A 22,986-nucleotide genomic window follows, 5' to 3' on the forward strand; every position below is an offset into this window, starting at 1 on the left:
TAACAGCAATGTTTTCCCATTTTGCAAAAAACACTCATTTTTGTCGCCATTCCCTAAGAAAAAGTCTTTGGCTCTCTGTAGCTCAAGAGATATAAAAGTAGGTTAAAAAAAACACAAACAAAGAAAACAGCCATATTTTCTCACCTATACTGCCATGCACCCAAAATTACGAACAATTTTATAGGGAAAGGAGAACTTTACCCCTTCCCCAGTAACTACGGGGGGCTGCTAATAAGTCAAACGAGATAGCATGATTATTATTATTATTATTATTATTATTATTATTATTATTATTTATTATTATAGCGCCATTTATTCCATGGCGCTTTACAAGTGAAAGAGGGTATACGTACAACAATCATTAACAGTACAAGACAGACTGGTATAGGAGGAGAGAGGACCCTGCCCGCGAGGGCTCACAGTCTACAGGGAATGGGTGATGGTACAATAGGTGAGGACAGAGCTGGTTGCGCAGTGGTCTACTGGGCTGAGGGCTATTGTAGGTTGTAGGCTTGTTGGAAGAGGTGGGTCTTGAGGTTCCTCTTGAAGCTTTCCACGGTAGTGGAGAGTCTGATGTGCTGAGGTAGAGCGTTCCAGAGTATGGGGGATGCACGGGAGAAATCTTGTACACGATTGTGGGAAGAGGAAATAAGAGAGGAGCAGAGAAGGAGATCTTGTGAGGATCTAAGGTTGCGTGCAGGTAGGTACTGCATGATGAAACTTTATATTTATGCTACATACTCTGATGTCATCACACTTCTTACATCGGTATTTAAAGTTCTGTAAGCCTAGCAAAAAGAGGAATTTCGGTACTACCTCAAAACAACCATCCGTAGCAGCCATGGCATCAGAAACTGTCAAATTTGGTACCCTTGAGGTGTTTCTTCAGATTTGGAACCAGATTAGTTGGAGGGAGCTAGATCTGGTGAATAAGGTGGTCAACCAGTTGGAAGCCTAGGTCTGCCAGTTTTGCCGTGATCGCTTGTGCAGTGTGAGCGGAGACGTTGTCTTGTAGGAACAAGATTCCTTTGGACATCTTGATGTACCTTTTGGCCTTCAGAGCTGCCTTCAATTGGTCCAAAAGTTCAATGTAATACCTTGCATTGATAGTGGAACCCTTTTGAAGGTAGTCCACTAGCAGCACGCCCTTCTAATCCCAGAACACAGATGCCATCACCTTAGTGGCTGATTTTTGTACCCTGGACTTCTTTGGATGAGGAGAACCACTGTGCCTCCACTCTTTTGACTGCTCTTTGTTTTCAGGGTCATACAAATAAATCCAGGTCTCATCCATAGTGACCAGTCGATCCAGGAAGTTCTTATCAGTCCGAAAAAACGCTGACAAATGGAGCGGGATGTTTTCACTCACATGCATCTCTGATCTGTTGTCAAACATTTGGGGATCCACTTTACAGATAGCTTCCTCATGTCCAAATGTTCATGGATAATGACACAAACACGTTCACAGGAAATCCCCATGATGTCTGCTATTGCTTTAGCTGAAATTCGTTGATTCCCCAGTATGAGGTTGTGCACAGCATCGACGATCTCCAGAACAACAACCACTCTCGGTCGTCCAGGACAATCCTCATCATTGGTGCTGAAGTGGCCTGTTTTCAATTTGGCAACCCAGTTCTTAACTGTGGAATATGAAGGGCATTGATCCCCAATGTCTGCGACATATTACCATGAATATCCTTAGCGGACGTTCTTTGCAGAAACAAGAATTTTATCACTCCTCTGCTCTCAGTTGCTGTGACTATCATATTAGACTGCGCAATTTTGTTTTCCCGCATGCGTAGAACACTGTTGCCATAAGCAACAAACACAAAATTTTGAAAACATATATTAGACACATAAGGCACATTCATGTGATGTTACATTCGTTACCATAGAAACAAAAAAAGATGACAAAGCCAAAGACTTAGCAGTAGCCCCTCATATTTATATGCACGATTCGCTCTTTCAAAGATACAGTCATATGAAAAAGTTTGGGCACCCCTATTAATGTTAACCTTTTTTCTTTATAACAATTTGGGTTTTTGCAACAGCTATTTCAGTTTCATATATCTAATAACTGATGGACTGAGTAATATTTCTGGATTGCAATGAGGTTTATTGTACGAACAGAAAATGTGCAATCCGCATTTAAACAAAATTTGACAGGTGCAAAAGTATGGGCACCCTTATCAATTTCTTGATTTGAACACTCCTAACTACTTTTTACTGACTTACTAAAGCACTAAATTGGTTTTGTAACCTCATTGAGCTTTGAACGTCATAGGCAGGTGTATCCAATCATGAGAAAAGGTATTTAAGGTGGCCACTTGCAAGTTGTTCTCCTATTTGAATCTCCTATGAAGAGTGGCATCATGGGCTCCTCAAAACAACTCTCAAATGATCTGAAAACAAAGATTATTCAACATAGTTGTTAAGGGGAAGGTACAAAAAGTTGTGTCAGACATTTAAACTGTCAGTTTCCACTGTGAGGAACATAGTAAGGAAATGGAAGAACACAGGTACAGTTCTTGTTAAGCCCAGAAGTTGCAGGCCAAGAAAGATATCAGAAAGGCAGAGAAGAAGAATGGTGAGAACAGTCAAGGACAATACACAGACCACCTCCAAAGACCTGCAGCATCATCTTGCTGCAGATGGTGTCAAATGTGCATCGGTCAAAAATACAGCGCACGTTGCACAAGGAGAAGCTGTATGGGAGAGTGATGCGAAAGAAGCAGTTTCTGCAAGCACGCTACAAACAGTCGCCTGAGGTATGCAAAAGCACATTTGGACAAGCCAGTTACATTTTGGAAAAAGGTCTTGTGGACTGATGAAACAAAGATTGAGTTGTTTGGTCATACAAAAAGGCGTTATGCATGGAGGCAAAAAAACACGGCATTCCAAGAAAAGCACTTACTACACACAGTAAAATTTGGTGGAGGTTCCATCATGCTTTGGGGCTGTGTGGCCAATGCCGGCACCGGGAATCTTGTTAAAGTTGAGGGTCGCATGGATTCAACTCAGTATCAGCAGATTCTTGACAATAATGTGCAAGAATCAGTGACGAAGTTGAAGTCACGCAGGGGATGGATATTTCAGCAAGACAATGATCCAAAACACCGCTCCAAATCTACTCAGGCATTCATGCAGAGGAACAATTACAATGTTCTGGAATGGCCATCCCAGTCCCCAGACCTGAATATCATTGAAAATCTGTGGGATGATTTGAAGCGTGCTGTTCATGCTTGACGACCATCAAACGTAACTGAGCTGGAATTGTTTTCTAAACAGGAATGGTCAAATATACCTTCATCCAGGATCCAGGAACTCATTAAAAGCTACAGGAAGCGATTAGAGGCTGTGATTTTTGCAAAAGGAGGATCTACAAAATAATAATGCCACTTTTAATGTTGAGGTGCCCATACTTTTGCACCGGTCAAATTTTGTTTAAATGCGGATTTCACATATTCTGTTAGTATAATAAACTTCATTTCAATCCAGAAATATTACTCAGTCCATCAGTTATTAGATATATGAAACTGAAATAGCTGTTGCAAAAACCCAAATTGTTATAAAGAAAAAAGGTTAACATTAATAGGGGTGCCCAAACTTTTTCATATGACTGTAAATCCAGTAATACCTTTACATGGCCAGCTCTATTCTATAATTTGACTCCAGCTCTATTCCCCGCCCAGCACTGTCTCCTGCTTGAGTGACTACTCCTTTGCCTGAAGTCACGTAGCAAAAAAGTGTCTATAGGACCTGGAAAATAAAGCTGGGGTGCCCTAGGCTTCAGATCTAGGATAGCACTTCAGCCTCATTTACATATTCATTTAAATACGGATTTCTCAGTAACACAGGACCGAACTGGCCATGTAATGGTATTGCTGGACTTGCCCTTAAATGGGTTACATGACCATATAAATAGTTCGGAGGGTGAAATCCTGCTGACAGATTCTCTTTAACGCTGACTAATCAAAATTCTTAATGAATCGGAGCCATAGTATTGTGTCAGCTTAATAAAAAGGGTTTAATCTAAAAAGCCGCAGTGTCTAAACGCAAAATATACCTAGCTGCAATCATGTAACCAGACTCCGATTCATGCTGCCTGTGGTTGGGGCAACATGAATCTGATGACAGGTTCCCTTTAAAAAAAAAAAATCATCCTCACCGCAAGGAAACAATAGGAGTACTGCACGTGCACAACCAAGTCAAAAGTCAACTATTTTTGCTGAGAATGGGGATTTCTTTGTTTTTGAGTATATGAACATTTTGTCTCGGCTTCAGCCTGATTCCATACTTCTCCCTTCTCATAGCTGGGTGATTCATCCTGTAACCGTCTCCTCAGCAGTACACTGAAGCTGCTCTGTTCTACTCCCGTTGTGGGAAGCCACGTCAGCAGGAAACCCTGCTGGCTGCCAGGACACTTTCATAACTGTCTACAGCAGTCAACAAGCAACACAGTCCAGTATTTTTGGTTTTCTCAAGTATACAGGGCTCAAAGCCTGGAAAACCGAGAAGGCCAGAAGCCTAGGACGCAGTGTAAAGTGGAGTTCATTAATGCTCATCTCGAGAAGTATTAAAATGGACAGAAGATAAACTTCTGGAAACTTATTGTATCTGTCTCATGCATCATTCCATCCACGACATTAAAGGGAATCTATCACCAGGTTTTTGCCACCTAATCTGAGAGCAGTATAATGTAGGGGCAGAGACCCAGATTCCAGCGATGTGTCACTTACTGGGCTGCTTAGTGTAGTATTGATAAAATCAGTGTTTAAATCAGCAGTAGATTATCAATACAGGACTACTTGGTGTGCTGCCAGGTAGTCCAGCATATTCATGAGCTCTGTATAACAGCAAGATCTGCAGAAAAGAAAACATTGATCTTATCAAAATGACAGCAAACAGCTCAGTAAGGCTATGTGCGCACATAGCGTTTTTTTGACGCTGCGTTTTTGGCCGCACAAACGCACCCACGGCAAAAACGCACAGGAAAAACACATGCGTTTTTACCGCATTTTGCTGCGTTTTTGATCACTGCGTTTTGCTGTGTTTTTCCAATGCATTGCATGGGTGAAAAACGCAGTAAAACACAGGAAAGAATTGACATGTCCATTTTTTTTTTTTAGCTCAAAGACACAGCTAAGAAAAAAAAAAGTGGTGTGCGGATAGCAAAAATGAAAACTCAGACTTTGCTGGGGAAGCAAAATCATGCAGTTTTGAGTCCAAAACCGCACAAAAGCACATCCGAAAAACGCAGCGGAAAAACACCTAGTGCGCACATAGCCTAAGTGACATCTCTGGAATCAGGGTCTCTGTCTCTACATTATGCTGCTCTCATAGGAGGTAGCAAAAACCTGGTGACAGATTCTCTTTAAAACAAGGTACACACTAGGAGATAGGAGTTCTCATCCACATTACTATAGCAAAAACAATAACCAAAAAAAACTCCAAGAACTTTTTTTTTTTTTTTACCTCTGTTCTTGTCAATTCGCACAATAAGACTAGGTTCGCACACTGCGTCTTTTTGACGCTGCGTTTTTGTGCGTTTTTGGCCGCTAAAAACGCACAAAAACGCACCTGCGTCGAAAAAACGCGGCAAAAAACGCACGCGTTTGGCCGCGATTTGGTGCGTTTTTTTGCTGCGTTTTTGCTCACTGCGTCCTTATGCGTTTTTTATCAGTGAACAAAAAAAAAAAAGGTCTGATGTCATTTCCTTCTTCAATGTGTTCTTCATTCTCCACTAGTGTATGCAGAAGAGCAGACAGCTGCAGAACTACAAGGCTCAGCATACTCCATCCAATAGTGTATGCAGGAGAACAGACAGCAGCTGCAGAACTACAAGGCTCAGCATGCTCCATCCAGGACTGTATGCTTGAGGGAGAGTCAGGGGGAGCAGACCTACAAGGCTCAGCATCCTCCATCCAATAGTGTATGCAGGAGAGCAGACAGCAGCTGTCGAACTACAAGGCTCAGCATCCTCCTTCCAGGACTGTATGCAGGATTTCTTTGCCCCCCCAAACAAAAAAAAATGACGTGGGCTTCGCCATATTTTTGTATGCTAGCCGGGTACAGCAGGCAGGTACGGGCTGCCCCCAACCCCCAGCTGCCTATTTGTACCCGGCTGGGAACCAAAAATATAGGGAAGCCCTTTTTTTTAAAATTATTTCATGAATTTCATGAAATAATTTAAAAAAAAATGACGTGAGCTTCGCCCAATTTTTGAGTCCAGCCGGGTACAACTAGGCAGCTGGGGATTGGAATCCACAGTGCAGGGTGCCCATGCTTTCTGGGCACCCCCCGCTGTGAATTGCAGTCCCGCAGCCACCCCAGAAAATGGCGCTTTCATAGAAGCGCCATCTTCTGGCGCTGTATCCAACTCTTCCAGCTGCCCTGATGCCGGGTGGCTCGCTGGGTAATAATGGGGTTAGGGCTAGCTGTATAGCTGGCCCTAAGCCCGAAATTCATGGTGGTGTCACGCCAATATTAGACATGGCCACCATGAATTTCTAGTAAAGATAAAAAAAAAAACACAACACACAAAAATATTTTTATTAGAAATAAAACAACACAATTAGTGACTCCATCTTTATTGAAATAAAGAACCCCCCCTCCGCAGTAATCCTGGGTCAGGTTCCCGCACCGTCCAATCCGGATCCAATATCATCTGATCGGTTTGCTGGAAGGCAAAGCGATCAGATGATGTGTCAGGATCAAGTGCCTGAATCCCATCACACATCAGCTGATTGTATAAAAGCCGATTATACAATCAGCTGATGCATCGGTGCAAAAAAAAAAAAAAATAATAATAATACTCACTTATGTGCTGATTACCGGCAGCTCCTGCAGCGATGGGGCGGGAGTCTGATCCTGTCCGATCGCTGCAGCAGCTGCCGGTAATCAGGGATGAAGTCTCCTGACGCATCCGCTGATACCGGCCGGGCGCCCACGTCACCGCGATACTTACGATCACCTGATGCGTCAGGTGACCGCATCAGGTGATCCATCGCCAGGTCCTGCATCCATCGGTGGTTTCCCGGCCGTCTGCACACAGCCGGAGCGGGGGTGGCGATACCGTGAGAGGAGATGGGAGCGGGCATAGCACCGGGAGGCTGCAGACAGGTGAGTATAACTTTTTTTTTTTTTTTCTACTGTTACTTTTGTTTTCGCAGCCGCTTCCACCTCCCGCCCAGACATGGCGCCGCACGGCAGCAGACATGCACAGGACGGGAGGTGGACGTGGCGGTGACGGTACCGGGAGGATTCACGCTTCTGTGTATACTGACAGAAGGAATCCTCTTCCTGTACACGTCACTTTACCACCCACCTCCTGCGTTTATAGCTGCGTTTTTGGTCTTAGAAACGCACCAAAACGCACCAAAACGCAGCTATTTGCGTTTCTCATTGCGTCTTTCAACATCCCATTGAACTCAATGGATGAAAAGCGCAGTGAAAAACGCGGGAATAATTGACATGCTGCGTTTTTGTGGCACCACAAAAACGCAGCTGAAAAAAAACAGATGTGTGCGGACAGCAAAAATGAAAACTCAGACTTTGCTGGGGAAGCAAAGTCCTGCAGTTTTGAGGCCAAAAACGCACCCGAAAAACGCGCAAAAACGCCACGAAAAACGCACTGTGCGCACATAGCCTGAACTGCAGCTCTGAGCTGGAAACAAATGACAGATTATCAGATTTCTGGATATCAGATACGGAATTAATGTGCACTCGGCTCCTCTGCCGTACAGCTTCTTAAATGCCAGTGAACTTCTGAACAGTTTGGCATTACCATCAGCCCCCTGTCCTGAACTGAATTCCCTTCAATAGCACTTTATGAAGCAGCTTGGTGTGTGCAGCTCTGATGGAGCGTAGTGCACTGAGGCTGGTATGATCCAGAAATCTGGCTAACTTCAGAACAGCGCTTACAAGCTGTATAACATAAAGCTTGTAAGCACTGCACTATTTGCCTTGCCATCAATGATAAGACTGCAGGTGGCTGGTAAGCTAAGCAACGAGCTGTCAACAAGTAAAAATTCTCAACTATTCTTGACAACAGATTTTATATAGCAAGGAAAAGGCAAAGTTGCTTGTAATTCCAAACACTTTGCATATTTAACAGTTTACCTTGATGGGACAACACCTTTTTTTAGTAACTTACTTGGTGTAGGCAAAGAGATTCTGAATCCTATGGTGTATGACATAAATTACTGGCTGCAGCCATTCTGAAACAATCAAAGAATTTAGATTCAGCCCACACCAGGCTCTCTATAGAGATTGTGCATTGACTGAGGTATCAATCACAGCAGGGGGCCATGCTGAACTGCCCCGCCCGTTTTTAGTCTTGCAATGTTAATCACAGGGTAATAAAGCCTTTAGTTTACGTAAACAATTGCACACACCCTGATAAGGCAGGGAACACATATCCATTTTTTTGCCGGTTTGACAGATGCGGCGCACGCCAGTAGTGTGTCCAGTACAATGGCAGCGCAACAAGCGCCGGTCACATGCTGTCATGTGACCCGGAAGTTGCGGCGCTGCCACTGTACTGTATCATACTGTACTGGCGTGCGCCGCATCCGTCAAACCGGCAAAAAGCCGGATGTGTGTACCCGGCCTAAGAGAAGCACAGTTGATTTTTTTTTTCTTTTAACCCTTACAGCATGCTGTCCTCTGTTTACATAGCAAAAATCTGCTGACAGATTCCCTTTAAGGACTAAGCCACATGGCGAGAAAATCAGTGCGAGTGGAGTGCGATAAGACATTGCATTCCCCTCGGACCAATTCTAGCTTGTGTGTCAGCGCACATGAGCGATTATTTTCTCAGCCCTAATCGGACCGAGAAAACAATCGCAGCATGCTGCGATTGTAAGGAGAGTCCCTTTTCTCTCGCACCCATTCAAGTGAATGGGGCGAGAGAAAAATCGCACTGCACTCGCGGTACACCGGTGTAACGTGCGTGCAGAGCGAGAATGGCAATAGTCAGCTACGTAGGAGAGTGGGAGAGAAATCCCTCCCTCCCCTTCTCCGTGCCGGCCCGCCCCCCGCAGCTGAGGTCCGCTCGCAGGGTCGGACCTCAGACGTAGGCACGCTCGCATGACACTCGGTTCCTGCTGTGCTGCCAGCGTGAGCCGAGTGTCATGCGAGCATCGCAGTAGTGCCCCGTGTGGCCCCAGCCTAAGACGAGCTCTCCTTTAGTGCAGCATGGGGCACGATTATCCCATTAATTAATATGTCACAGACGTAATACTATGCCAGGTCAGACCCCTCATTGCTTTTCTGACCTGAGTCATGCTTGAGGCAGCTTAATCACTTTTCTAAATATAATTGAACAAGTAAAAAATAAAAACGGTGCAGGAACTTCACAATTATGATGCAGAACACCACTGAATGTATTTATAAGAGAACGGATGTGAAACCATTGATGGATCTCATCCTCTGTGTGAACCTGAGCAATACATTTGAAGGTGTCAAACCACACATCAAGAATGGAATAAAATAAATACCATTCTGACTAAATCAGTAGTTCTGTGAAAACAGATCTGACAGGTAACTGTGAAGATATAAAAAATATAAAAATAAGAGGATTAGAATCCGCACATCTGGACATTAACAGAATCCTCATTTGCTTTTAATAAATATTTTTTTTTCTGATTTTAAGGTTTCATTTTTTTCCTTTAGTTTCATACTGTGCTGGTTGTTGCTCAACGCAGCAAAAGAGCTGCCAAATCTCAGAGAAATTACTTACAGCCAGTAACGGAACAATGTTATCCTCGCAAAAAGGAAAACAAGGAAAAGTCGAGTCGTGTGATCTGCTACTGGCTGCAGCATCAGAACCAAGCCTATGACTGCTGTGAGGCTATGTCCGCACAGGGCATCTTGAAGGCTATGATCGCACAGGGCAGCTTTAAGGCTATGATCGCACAGGGCAGCTTTAAGGCTATGATCGCACAGGGCAGCTTTAAGGCTATGATCGCACAGGGCAGCTTTAAGGCTATGATCGCACAGGGCAGCTTTAAGGCTATGATCGCACAGGGCAGCTTTAAGGCTATGATCGCACAGGGCAGCTTTAAGGCTATGATCGCACAGGGCAGCTTTAAGGCTATGATCGCACAGGGCAGCTTTAAGGCTATGATCGCACAGGGCAGCTTTAAGGCTATGATCGCACAGGGCAGCTTTAAGGCTATGATCGCACAGGGCAGCTTTAAGGCTATGTTCACACAGGGCAGCTTTAAGGCTATGTTCACACAGGGCAGCGTTAAGGCTATGTTCACACAGGGCAGCGTTAAGGCTATGTTCACACAGGACAGCGTTAAGGCTATGTTCACACAGGGCACCCTTTTACCGCGTTTTTGGTGCATTTTTGAGGTCACAAAGATGCACCTAAATGCATGCATTTCCTTCTCTCAGCAAAGTCTATGAGAGTTTTATTTTGCGGTCTACACTGGGCATCTTATTTTTCCTGTATCTTGGCAGCATTTATAAAGATGCACCATGTCCATTCTTTTTGCGTTTTTGAGCCTAGATTTGACTTAAACACTTTGGGCAAAATGCTGTAAAAACGCAGCAAAAAAACATTTGTCTTTGTCGTGGGTGCGTTTTTCAGGGCCAAAAACGCTACAATCTTTGTGGTTAAGAAAAGATGCACTGTGTGAACATAGCCTATAGCGTAAACCCACTCACATTTCTCACTTTCACCAGGTTCTTTTTTGTAATCTACAAATAAATGTTTGGCTAGGTTTACACCACATTTAAGAATGCTAGATTTTTTCATCTCCTATACTTGGATATACAATTATTTTTAGATCTGAGTGGGTAAGACCTCTAGGACCCTAATTCTGAGCATGAAGGTAGTGCAGTGCTTGTGTAGGGTTGCATCATCTAGACCAGTGTTTCCCAAACTCCAGTCCTCATGGCCCCCAACAAATCATGTTTTCAGGATTTCCTTACTATTGAACAGTTGATGGAATCATTACCAAGGCGTCACGTGTGCTATATTAAGGAAATCCTGAAAACGTTACCTGTTGGGGGTCGTGAGGATTGGAGTTTGGGAACCACTGATCTAGACTGTTTCTCACTCCGTAGTGGTGCCCAACCACCACTCAAGTGACAATGACCAGCTTTATGACCAGTTTTATGTACCTCTGGGTGACCAGAATGGTTGGGCTATCCAATGATTTTCTGATGGATGAGGGTCCAACATCAGATAGGCACAAACGTTACCAGCAGTTTACATGAATTATGCTACAGAGATTTTAAGAAGGCTTGATTTCAGAAAAAAAAAAAAAAAAAGACTATACATACTGACCTCGGCAAGTTGATAACCAAAGCTCAACAGCATGAAGAAACACTAAAATGGTAAATTTGGAGGAGGCTGTAAAAGTGCAAAATATCGAAAAATAGAGAAACAGCCACTTACTATTCCAGAGGAGGCTGACTGCTTAGCATTACACTTGCGCATACAGTAGATACGGCTTCTATAGGCTGACAGGGACGGCGTCCCGTGTAGTCCACCATTCTTACAGCCATTTAGTATGAACTCCTATGAACAGAGTAAGTAGACTCACCAGTAGCTTCCAAGAGAACCACACAAATCACTGACACCTCCTGTTACGCTGCCATTACCAAGGCAGACGGCATCCAATAATTGATTACCAGGAGGGTATTAGTTTAGATTTTAGCCAAAATAGCCCAAATGCATTTTTTTGTGATTTTTCATACTTTTGTAATAGACCCACTACTAAAAACCCAATACGCTCATGCCATAAGTGTGAGGACTTACAATACACTGAGGTCCCTTTACTTGCAAACCATGTAAAAGGGACCTCACTGTACTGCAAGTCCTCACACATATGGCATGAGCATATAGGGGTTTTAGTAGCAGGTCTATTATAAAAGTATGAAGATGAAAAAAAGTAAAAATAAAAAAATTTAAAAAAAAAAAAACACTTGAAGACTTGAAGGACATTATTCGTTTCTATTGTAAAACCAACTTGTTCATATGTTTAGTCTTCTCAGCATTTTTTTTTCTGTTTTATGGGCAGAAATCTGACCGTGTAAATGGGCCTCGGTGCCTGCCTTCTTTGTGCCAGTTACAATATGATTGTTACACATCTAGCAGTGTTTCTTTGAAGTGTGACAATGCAGATATAGGTGAAGTAGGAATATCCCTCATCACAGCTAAAACTGAGAAGACAGAATAAGCTTCTGTAACATTACATGATTAACACAAGGTTGCCAATAACTCGTCTCCTGTACGTCGGCTCCGACCTTGGACATGGGGTATCTGCCGGAGCTGCAGTCAGAGAGGAGCTTCCAGTGACCCAGGCTGCTGAATGCTGTTCAAAATCTGGTTTCATAATCCTGCGGCATCCTGCGAGAGCAACATGGAGGAGAGCCAGGACCGCCAGCTCAAAGAAGTCATTATAGGGAATGTGGGTAGGTCAGTAGCAGCTGCCATGTAGACTGTGCCACAGATCCCTGTAATGGCATGTATCCCAGGTAGCGAATATATCATGGGTGTACCCTGTGCAGCTGCACAGGAGCCCAAGAGGTAAGGGGGCCCATTTCTACCTCCAAAGTAGGTGAAGTTGTGAATTATGATGAGCTATTGTATTGCAAAGGGCCCATATAGTGTCCAGGCACAAGGCCCATATAGTGTCCTAGCATACGGTCCATATACTGTCCTAGCACAGGGCCCATATAGTGTCCTAGCACAGGGCCCATATAGTGTCCTAGCACAGGGCCCATATACTGTCCTAGCACAGGCCCCATATACTGTCCTAGCACAGGCCCCATATACTGTCCTAGCACAGGGCCCATATACTGTCCTAGCACAGGGCCCATATAGTGTCCTAGCACAAGGCCCATACTGTCCTAGCATATGGCTCATATACTGTCCTAGCACAGGGCCCATATAGTGTCCTAGCACAGGGCCCATATACTGTCCTAGCACAGGGCCCATATACTGTCCTAGCACAGGGCCCATATACTGTCCTAGCACAGGGCCCATATACTGTCCTAGCACAGGGCCCATATACTGTCCTAGCACAGGGCCCATATACTGTCCTAGCATACGGCCCATATACTGTCCTAGCATACGGCCCATATACTGTCCTAGCATACGGCCCATATACTGTCCTAGCACAGGGCCCATATACTGTCCTAGCACAGGGCCCATATACTGTCCTAGCACAGGGCCCATATACTGTCCTAGTACAGGGCTCTTTTCAGTCTGTCCGCCAGTGATGTATCCAATACTGCTTATACACCCCATGTCATGTGCCACCTTTCTGCTTTGTGCCCAGTATCATCTTGTCTCAATTGAAACCATAGAAACAAAAGGAAAAGAACATGGTTGGCACAGGATCACAAGTATACAAATGACGAGTGCTGGGAGTGTATAAACCTTGGAATCCAAATAGCGCGTACATTATAGACTGGTTGACTCCCTCAAAATTATATAAATCCCCTTTTAAGTTTTTTTTTATTTTATTTCACATGCCATAAATTGGTTGCATTTTAGAGGTGGCATCCAGTTGCACATGGCACCTCACATTCCATAGCACACCAGTACACATGATTAATGCCAGGCTATCCCGCAGGAAGTTATTAACCATGTTAGGATAGCATCATATGAGAACCTTGGAGAATTAGAGTACAAACGCCAAGCTCATATTATTAGGGAATCATTTATCAGAATATAATATGGACCGCATTAATAATGTGTGAAGCAAATGTGTTATGTCCAAAAAAAAATAAATGAATAATAAAAATAAAAAAAAAAAAAAAAAAGGACACCAAATATATTTTGTAGAAATGCAAATAACTGAATTGGAAGCATATTTGCTCATGCAAAAATCTTAAGAAAAATAAACTTTCCCCTTTTATTCAATCCCATCTGGAATGAATATGGTCCTGCTAGTCTGAACTTTTTTTTTTTACTTCCTGTGAAGCTTCAAATTATCTGTGCACACTTCTGACTGTGCAGGATAAAAAGATGTAACGTGTGTGACCGAGACGTTCCCGTGCTTGACTCCTGTTATGTGTGAGATGGGTGACCGCTGTCTGATGAGACAAGGAGATAAGTGTACCTGTAGACCGCAAACTAGTCTTGGGCTTTGGGCCGAAAAAGGGTTCTCAAGTTGTCTTTGGTTAAAGGGGTTGTCCACTACTTTGACAACTCCTTGTTCTCCATGTTTGCACTGGCTAAAACAAAACAAAAAAAAAAAAAAAAAAAAAAAAAAAAAAAAGGGGGTATATTCACCTCACGTGCCTTTCCAAACATGTGAAATGATAAGGGGTGGTCAGAATAGTGGACACCCCCTTTAAAGAAAACCTGTCCCCAGGTCAGGAGCCCAGTTTTTGCTCCTATTTTATGCCCTACTGCTCCAAAGAATATTCAGGTATGTTTTTTGCTTTGTTTTTGTTAGAGACATGGGCATGATTCTTTTTGTTTAGTGCTCATGTTTATGTTTTTTACCACCCTCTTCATAAGGGCAATGCAGATTAACACTTACTATAAAGGCTCATACATCTGGAACCTTAATAACAACAACAACAACGACAACAAAAACCCAAAAAGGATTATTCCTGGGGAAAAAAAAAAATATCGGAAAGACTTTTGAACTGGTGACAGGTGCCATTTAATACTGCTACAAATCACATCCATATAAATAGAAACAAAAGGGAAAAAAATACTAAAAATAAATTAAAACAGAAAGGCTTATTTTTTTGCCCTGGAAAACATGTGGTTGTCATCAGTCTGCAATGCTTCATCTAGAATATGGAGGTCTCAGAGAACAGGTAATGAAAAATTAAGTCCAAAAGTGAGGTCCTCCTAGAAATCCTATCCATTTCCCATATACCAGGAGGGAGGCAAACTGAAAAGGTCATCACTTGGACAGTAATGGCAGGGAAGCGTCCACACTCCATGAGAGCAGAACAACAACCAGTGTTCAGCTCATGGAAAATATTCCGAACCTCCCACATTCACCAACAATTATGTGATGTTTTTCTTTTGTGTCTGACAGATTAGAAGGAAAACCTAAACATATCGGTTGAATAAGATTTGCTCTTTTTCGAAGCACAAAAGTTTCCTGTCAGTAGATAGTAATGACCTTCCCCTCCCCCTTCCAAAAGAAAAATCAGCTGCATAGGCATCTAATGGACAATGTGGATACATTTACGTCAGGATGATGAAACCCACATTTGAAAACAATTTCCATGAATGCTGCCACTGGCCAGATCATTTCATAGACAAAAAGGATGAAAAGAAGGTGGGCTGCAGAAATAGTTTCCAGTAGCCTAGAATACAGACCATGCAAATAATGGATCTGTCTGTGTGAAATTTCTCCTAGGGGGGATTCTACAAACGTTTCAGTGAACAGATAATTAATTTATTAGATAATTGGTTTCTTAACCACAGATCCCAGTGCCAATATAATTTGTCAAGTGGTGAGCACCATGCACGAGCCGAGGGTCTGGTGTTACCAGCTCAGACTCCGTCTTGCACAATGTTGTGATGTGGTCATGTATTTAAAGGGAACCTGTCAGGTCCAATATGCAGCCAGAACCATGAGCAGTGCTGGGTGTATATTGCTAATCCCTGACTAACCATCCCTGTATCTGGTAGCATAGATTAGAAAAAGTATTTCCAAAGATCTTATACCGTATGCTAATGAGCGCAGGGACTAGTCCCAAGGGTGTTGCTTCCCTTGCTAGTCAGCCTCATTAGCATGGTAGTACGTCCCTGTGGGCATGCTAACATGCTAATGTACAGCGTCAGAGGATGATTTCTTCACCTCTCCGCTGCCATCACGTCCGACGCTGGATTTCGGGTCAGTGCACATGACCCCGGACTTTAGGTTATGTGCACTACTTCAGTTAGATGCCGTGACACGTACACCCGGCTTCATAGTACGCATAACCGAAATTCCGGGGACATGTGCCCTGAGCCGAAATCAAGCATTGGGCAGCGATGGCGGCGGAGAGGAGAGTGCGATCATGCTTGGACACTGCATATTCATTAGCATGTTGACCACCTGGTAGCTCTGAGCTCTCCAAAGTGACCATATCTATACCAAACTTCGTGTGGACACCCGATCAACATAGCACAGAACTCCTGGACTCAAGCGATCCGCCAGCCTCGGCTTACCGGGAAGCTGGGATTACAGGTGCATGCCACTACATCCAGCTGGGTAGTAGTGTCCACCTGTAATCCCAGCTTCTTGGAAGGCCGAGGATGGCGGATCGCTTGAGTCCAGGAGTTCTGTGCTATGTTGATCAGGTGACCATGCTAAGTTGGGTTTCATTAACTAACTAACTAACTTCATATGCTAACATGCTAATGAGGCCGATTAGCAAAGGAAGCAACACCCTTGGGACTAGTCCCCGCGCTAATTAGCATACAATAAAAGATCTTTAGAAATACTTTTTCTAAAGATCTCTTTATCTATGCTACCAGAAACAGGGACGGTTAGGCAGGTGTATTAGCAATATGCACACAGAACTGCTCGTGGTTCTGGATGCATATTGGACCTGACAGGTTCCCTTTAACAGATTCTTCTGCTGTATGTGTCAGTGGATAAACTGAGAAAACGCAGTCGCCTTTGCTCCCCTGACATGCAAAGATTATTCTGCTTCCCCTCTGACAACTGGAGAATAAGAAAATGAGAAACTTATCGCAACCAAGCCACCAATAGTGCATGCTCGCCAATGCTGCCTGATGGAGCGGGTGGAAACATATTGGTAGACAGAAACAGAGTGCACAACCAGTGAAAGTAACGTATCTCAGAAAACACCAGTAATTTTAATAAATTATTTTGCTAATTAAAGGGTTTGTTTGGGACTTTATTAATGACCTATTCTGAGGATAAGTAATCAATGACCGATTGGTGAGGTGCCACACCCGGTATCACCGCTGATCAGCTGTTGCAAGTGCCGCCGCTGCTGCCAGGCGGAACTAGTCTGTTGCAGAGCTGCACAGCTCTGTCAACTGTATCGTAGTCATGGATGGGTACTGCATATTCAAATCAATTGGGAGCGGCTGTTCAGTACCCAGTCGCGGTAATTATTCAGTTGTCGGACCTGTGCTATGCAGCTCCCCAGTTGAGTAGCTCTAACAAGCACTGGGCACAGCTGATCACCAGGGTGACTGGTGTCATACTCCCACCAATTAGACATTGATGACCTATCCTGAGGATAGAACATAGATAAAGTCTGGCTCAACCACCATAGGCTAGGTGCTTGTAGGGTAAACAAATCAATATCAAGTAGCAAATACCCAAGCACTCAAAGGAAAAGAAGAGGAATGGTTTCCATGCTATTGACAAACTACAAAAAAGTGAAACCCAACAATAGCAACACCAACGTTTTGGTTGTGACACCTTTATCAAGGTTGTTGCTTAATGTAGGGAAGCTATGATGCACGGGTCTCCTTGGACAACAGTCAGTGAAGTCAAGTAGAGAGCATCACATTTTGCAGAAAAAAAAAAAAAAAAAAAAGTGTCAGAGTGATGGTGGTCAGCTGGGAGAGAGCAGGGGTGTGAGGAAAAGGATGCCTGTTGAAAATGACCAGGAAGGGCTTTAACAGCGGTGGTTAGTGCAGCGTCACCCCTGCTCTCTCTCATATATTATAATATTAATATATATACATATATATACACATACACACACACATACACCTCTATGTACAGATAGATATCTATCTACTGTATATACTGTATATCTAATAATAAAGTAGCAAACCGCTATCGAAAATCGTATGTGTTCAGGATGTTGATGTGTAGACCCTGAATTAATCTAAAGGAGATATGCTGACAAATATTGACACAATAGGAAGGAAATGGTGAAAAGATAGAGCTGCTCAACATAGAAGCGGAGATCAACCCTACGAGCCATAATTATTAACAGTTTGTCTGAACCCAAAATATGTCTCACAGTCTCCAGATCACCTCAAAATGGTCAAGAGTATTATTTAGTAAAGATGAAAGATATTCCCCACTTCTAATATCTTGTATACTAGAATGCAGCTCTCCGTTTGATGGTGGGTGAGTCAACCTCCATTTACAAGCTATAAAGCATCTTGAAGCTTTGGTTATATGTAATAGGCGCTGTTGAGACTTGCAACCAATCTGGAATGGTGATATATTAAGGTAAATTTAGGATCTAAAAGGAATAGAAAGACCCATGACATTGGAGATTAGAGTTTTAACTGTTTCCCTCCAGCATTGTATACCTGAGCACAACAGAATAAATGTGGCAAGTCTCCAATATCAGTACCACATCTGCAACACTGGTTTGGAATGTTAGGATTAAGTTCATGTAAAAACGGAAGGGGGTATGATACAAAGCATAAGTAGTTTAAATTGGTTTTACTTATAGACATAGCATGTGGATGTCTTGGTCACCCTTGTCCATATTTCCTGCCAGACTTCTAGAGACCCTCCCTCAGGAAAGACTCATTTGGACACATACGAATGTTTTGGATAGTCATCTGGGTGCGGGTTAAGGAGAATATGTTAAATATCGGATATGTAGCCCTTGGTTGAGACTAGTGCCCTACATAGTTTTTCAATGCAAGTAGGAAGAGAAACTGGAGCAGAAGAGAGTGCATGCATGTAATGTCCAATTTGTATATACCAAAAGTGAGAATTAAAGAGGATGTTAAAATGAGATTGCAACATGTCAAAAGATAGCAAAATCTTAGAGTGGACATTGACTGTATAAGCGAGAAAAAAAAAACAACTCATCAAACCATGGCTTAGTTGAACAGGGTAGACAATTCCATCGATGAAGTTGCTGATTGAGTGTTTGTTATAACTGGAAGTCAGATAGACTCTTAGAAAATTATAACTACAAATGGAAAGATACCTCCTTTAAGTATCTTCAAACAGGTTAAGGGACATGGTGGGAAAATTAAGGGGGATAGCTTCTGTTTTATTATCATAAACTTTGTAACCTGAGGGATGACCAAACTGTTTGAAGATCATATGTAGATTGGGGGGTAATGAGCAGTTCAGTTAAAGTCAATAACATATAACATATCATCATCGAAGAGAGGCCATTTAAATTCTTTATCACGCACCACTACTTCATGAACTTTGCGATTACGGCATACAGTCACAGCAAGATGTTCTATACACATTAAAAGCAAGGGAGATAAGGGACAACCCTAACTGGTGCAATTATGGATTTTAAAGGGCTGGGACACTGCATGTGGTAGTTTGACAGAGGCCGAAGGTTCAGAATACTGACTCTGTAAAAAACAGCAGCAATGGCCCTGAGATACCAACTTGGGTCAGTATGACAAACATTAATGAACACGAAAAGGAGATCAAATGCCTTCTCGGCATCTAAGCTGAGTACAAGTGAAGAACCCTCTGTGTTATTTACCACTTCAATAAGGTCTATTACTTTTCTTGTATTATGCATGTTCTTGAATGGTATAAAGTCCTTGATCCATAATCCTAAGTAGGACATACGGTTAAGATACTTCGATTGAGCAAGAGGGCCAAACGTCTTCTAAAGGATGCTCCCAACTAGCTTACATTTACCAAATTCCTGTATGGCAAATAGTAAAACTACATACAGCCCACCAACTGGGGGAGAGTTCAGCTGATCTATGGTCCTAATCGGGACATGAGCTTAATATACTCAAATAGTGTTGCACTATCATACGACCTTTTAGGAGTGCTTATGCCAGCCATCATAGGATGTAAACCACTGTCCATGCTCCATGTAAGGTTTCAATTGGGGTGCTACCAAAGAGATCCATAGTCCATATTGGGACATAGAATAAACAGGATTCAAAAATGCTTTCTCCAAAATATTGGAAACCAGAATTAATATTGTTTGCATCCTTCACATCCAATGACTATAGTTATCGGGGTGGGAGATCCAGCAGGACACACTCCCATTTGCCCTACACATGACTTAAAAGCGCAAAGAAATAAAGACACGTACATCTACAGTATAATAGTAGAGAAGTCCATAAAGTAGAAAACCACGGCATACACCATCCAAGATCCAGAAAGTGCTTTTATTCCATATAATGTGCAGGTAAAATAACGGGGAAGAGAGAGCTAGGTGCAGGCCCCCCAAGGACGATGGCCGTTTCGCACCTTGTGTGCTTCTATGGGTCCAATCTATATGGAAATATATGGAATAAAAGCACTTTCTGGATCTTGGATAGTGTATGGCATGGTTTTGTACTTTATGGACTTCTGTTCTGGATATCTCCTCTCAACGTCCACGTGCACCCATTACCATTTCTTCAAAAAGGAGGACTGAGGCTGTTCCAAGGCATTCGGTGTAAGGTATTGCACGGTTCAGTGCGGAACCGCTTCTGTTTATTACATACAGTATAATAGTAATATACGTACTATAGACTTAGACAATACTAAGCCATAACAATCCATCATCTGAATGAGAAGACCTCAAATTCCCTTTGTTAATCTGGGCTGCCATGCCTGTTCAAAAAGATTAGTCCTCAAGGAACTGCTTGGCACATATATTTGGAACAAAGTGACTTCAGAGAAACTTAGACTGCATTATAGGAGATAACGGTTGAATAAATGGTTTCCCTATTATAAAAATAGCACTAACGCTCCGCAGTGTTTAGAATTCTAAAAAATTAATAAATGTAATAATCCAGGCCAACTTTCTCAGCGGAAAAGTCACATTTGAATCTTAGCTGGTTGGTTGTATAATATTTTTCTTTTGTATTGACTTGAGGGAGACTGTTTCAAGGACAGAATTTGTTATGTGATGTGGTCCAAGTATTATCTGAATGTATTTTTTATTGAGAAAAAAGCCTGAGAAACACACAAGGAATGTGTGTGAAATGAGTCTGGAAATGAAATGTTACTTTCATGGCTGACGCCTACTTACTACTCGACTGCTATGGTCAGCCACGTGACCAAGAGGTACCAATGTCAATGTGCAGAAGTAAATCTCTGCAAAAACACAGAGCCAAATAAACTCCATTTATTTTGAGATCATGGAAAAGATATCTCCACTTTACTGTACGAGCGTTTCATCCTGACAATTACGACTCACAGACAAGTGGCTTCTGGTTATACCAAGAGACACCGTGTTGTATCAGATCCATGGTATGATGACAACCAACTGCACCACTTACTTCTAATGGGATTTGTGTGGCCCAGGGCTATGGGTTATTCTGTCCCGGGCACTGCAGTGTACTATGGGATGTGCCATTGCCCGGTTCTGTGACCCTGGGGTCGCTTTTAAAAGGGGTTTATATATAAGGGAATGTTCAATAAAGTTTATGTCGTGATGCCACTTGCGGGTTGCGGTGATGGTGATGGTACCCCTGCTGCATAGTCTTTCCGCTGGGGCTGATGTGATGGCAGCCTAGGTGTTGGGCCCTCCGCAAGTAGGGCCGGGGCCCCAAGGGGTTAGGTGAAGGAGTTGGGCGCAGAAAGAAGGGTAGTCTACACAGGGGTTGCTGTTTAACCGGTTCTCTTTACTCACTGTAGTTGGTAACTGGTACCCGGAGGAAAGCTGGTGTTCACCTCTGGTTCCCTTAGTCCCAGTGCCAGTTGGTGACCTGGTGGCTTCTTTCCCCTGCACCCTTCTCAAGTTGGTGGGTTCTGGTGGCTTGGAGCAACTTGGGGTCCCCACCTATTTGTCTCTCACTCTCTGGTCCATACGGCGGCAGTGTGAACCCTGTAGGGACAGTGTTCGGTTCCGATCCCTGGCTCTCCCGTTACTGCTGGTGCCCCCGGACTTCTAAGGTCAGTGAGATCCTGGATGTTCCCCTCACAGTGCAGATGTTTGTCAGGTCTGCCTGGAGCGTTTGCCTGACCTAGAGCTCTGTGCCCCATTGGTGCTATGGTTCCAGGAGTACTTCGCCGTGCTCCTCCAGCAACCACACGCCTGGGCCCTCAGGTCTCCGTTACAGTCCCCGTGTCAGAGAAGTTGCGTCCGTCTTCTCTCCCTTCCTACTACTATCTCTAACTGTCTGTGTTTGTTTGTCCCCTCCCTCCTGGTTGTTGTTTAGTGGACTGGGTGGCCATCCATTGGGTCCATGTCTAGTCTATCACCAGTTTGTGTGGATGGGGGAAAACTGGGATTATAATGTGTTTTGCTGTTACCAGCACTGGTCTTCCAGGTCCCTGGGGGTAGACCCTGCATCTTTGGCTGGATGCAGTACCTTGTAGTGCCCTGATGGGCTCAGGGGCTCTACAGATTTACTCAGATTTTGTAGTGGTTTAAATAATTCTGCTGTTTTTCCTGTCAAGCGTGACGGCACTGCCTCTAAACACAATTGTAAACAAAAAGAGCCACAGGTGACTTAATTCAGTAGTAGCAGGTTCCTACTTGTCCATAGACAGGAGGTTTTTTTTAACCCAGAGAGTAGGTACCCAGAATGCAAGGTATGCTTAGATGTGGCTACTGGGCAGATATAGAAATGGCCATTTTGTATGCTAAATATCTAAATTTTTCCTAGATTTCTTAAAGCTGTAAAGCATGTCTATGTTCTTATATTCATGATTTGCATGCTGTAGCATTTCAGAGTGCAACTGTCTTTTTTTTTTTTTGTTCTAACACAAGTGTGACCAAAGGCTTATAACATGATTTGTTGGTAACTTTTTATGTTACCACTTGTCATAAATGGCAAAAAAAAAAAGTTACCAAAACTTTGGATGATCTGACAAGTGCTATTTATATGTAATTTTATCTATCTTGAGTTTCCAAAATGCAAAATGTCCAGTCTCCGGCAACCTTTTTCCTGGCTATTATTGTAGTTGGGAAGTCAACATGACTATGTAATCATGCACTGATAGAGATGATGTTATCATGCAATGATGGAGCACCAAGCATATCAATATACCTAAATATCAAAAACAACATTATTGCAGAAATTCCACACGAATTGATGGCGCACGTGGATGAAAATTACAGCGTGCAGTCAGTTCAGTCTAACAATCCAGAATACTATATGTAATAAAATGTAGTCGCTGCACT

The 22,986-nt window shown here is 43.1% G+C and overlaps 1 protein-coding gene across 1 annotated transcript in view; it reads right to left on the reverse strand.

The window, feature by feature from the left end:
* Nucleotides 1–22,986, reverse strand: part of FNDC3B (fibronectin type III domain containing 3B) — a 538,015-nt gene that overhangs the window by 367,437 nt on the left and 147,592 nt on the right. The gene's annotated exons all lie outside the window — the stretch shown is intronic.

Source organism: Anomaloglossus baeobatrachus, chromosome 3, assembly GCF_048569485.1.
Source record: "Anomaloglossus baeobatrachus isolate aAnoBae1 chromosome 3, aAnoBae1.hap1, whole genome shotgun sequence".
Classification (NCBI taxonomy): domain Eukaryota; kingdom Metazoa; phylum Chordata; class Amphibia; order Anura; family Aromobatidae; genus Anomaloglossus; species Anomaloglossus baeobatrachus.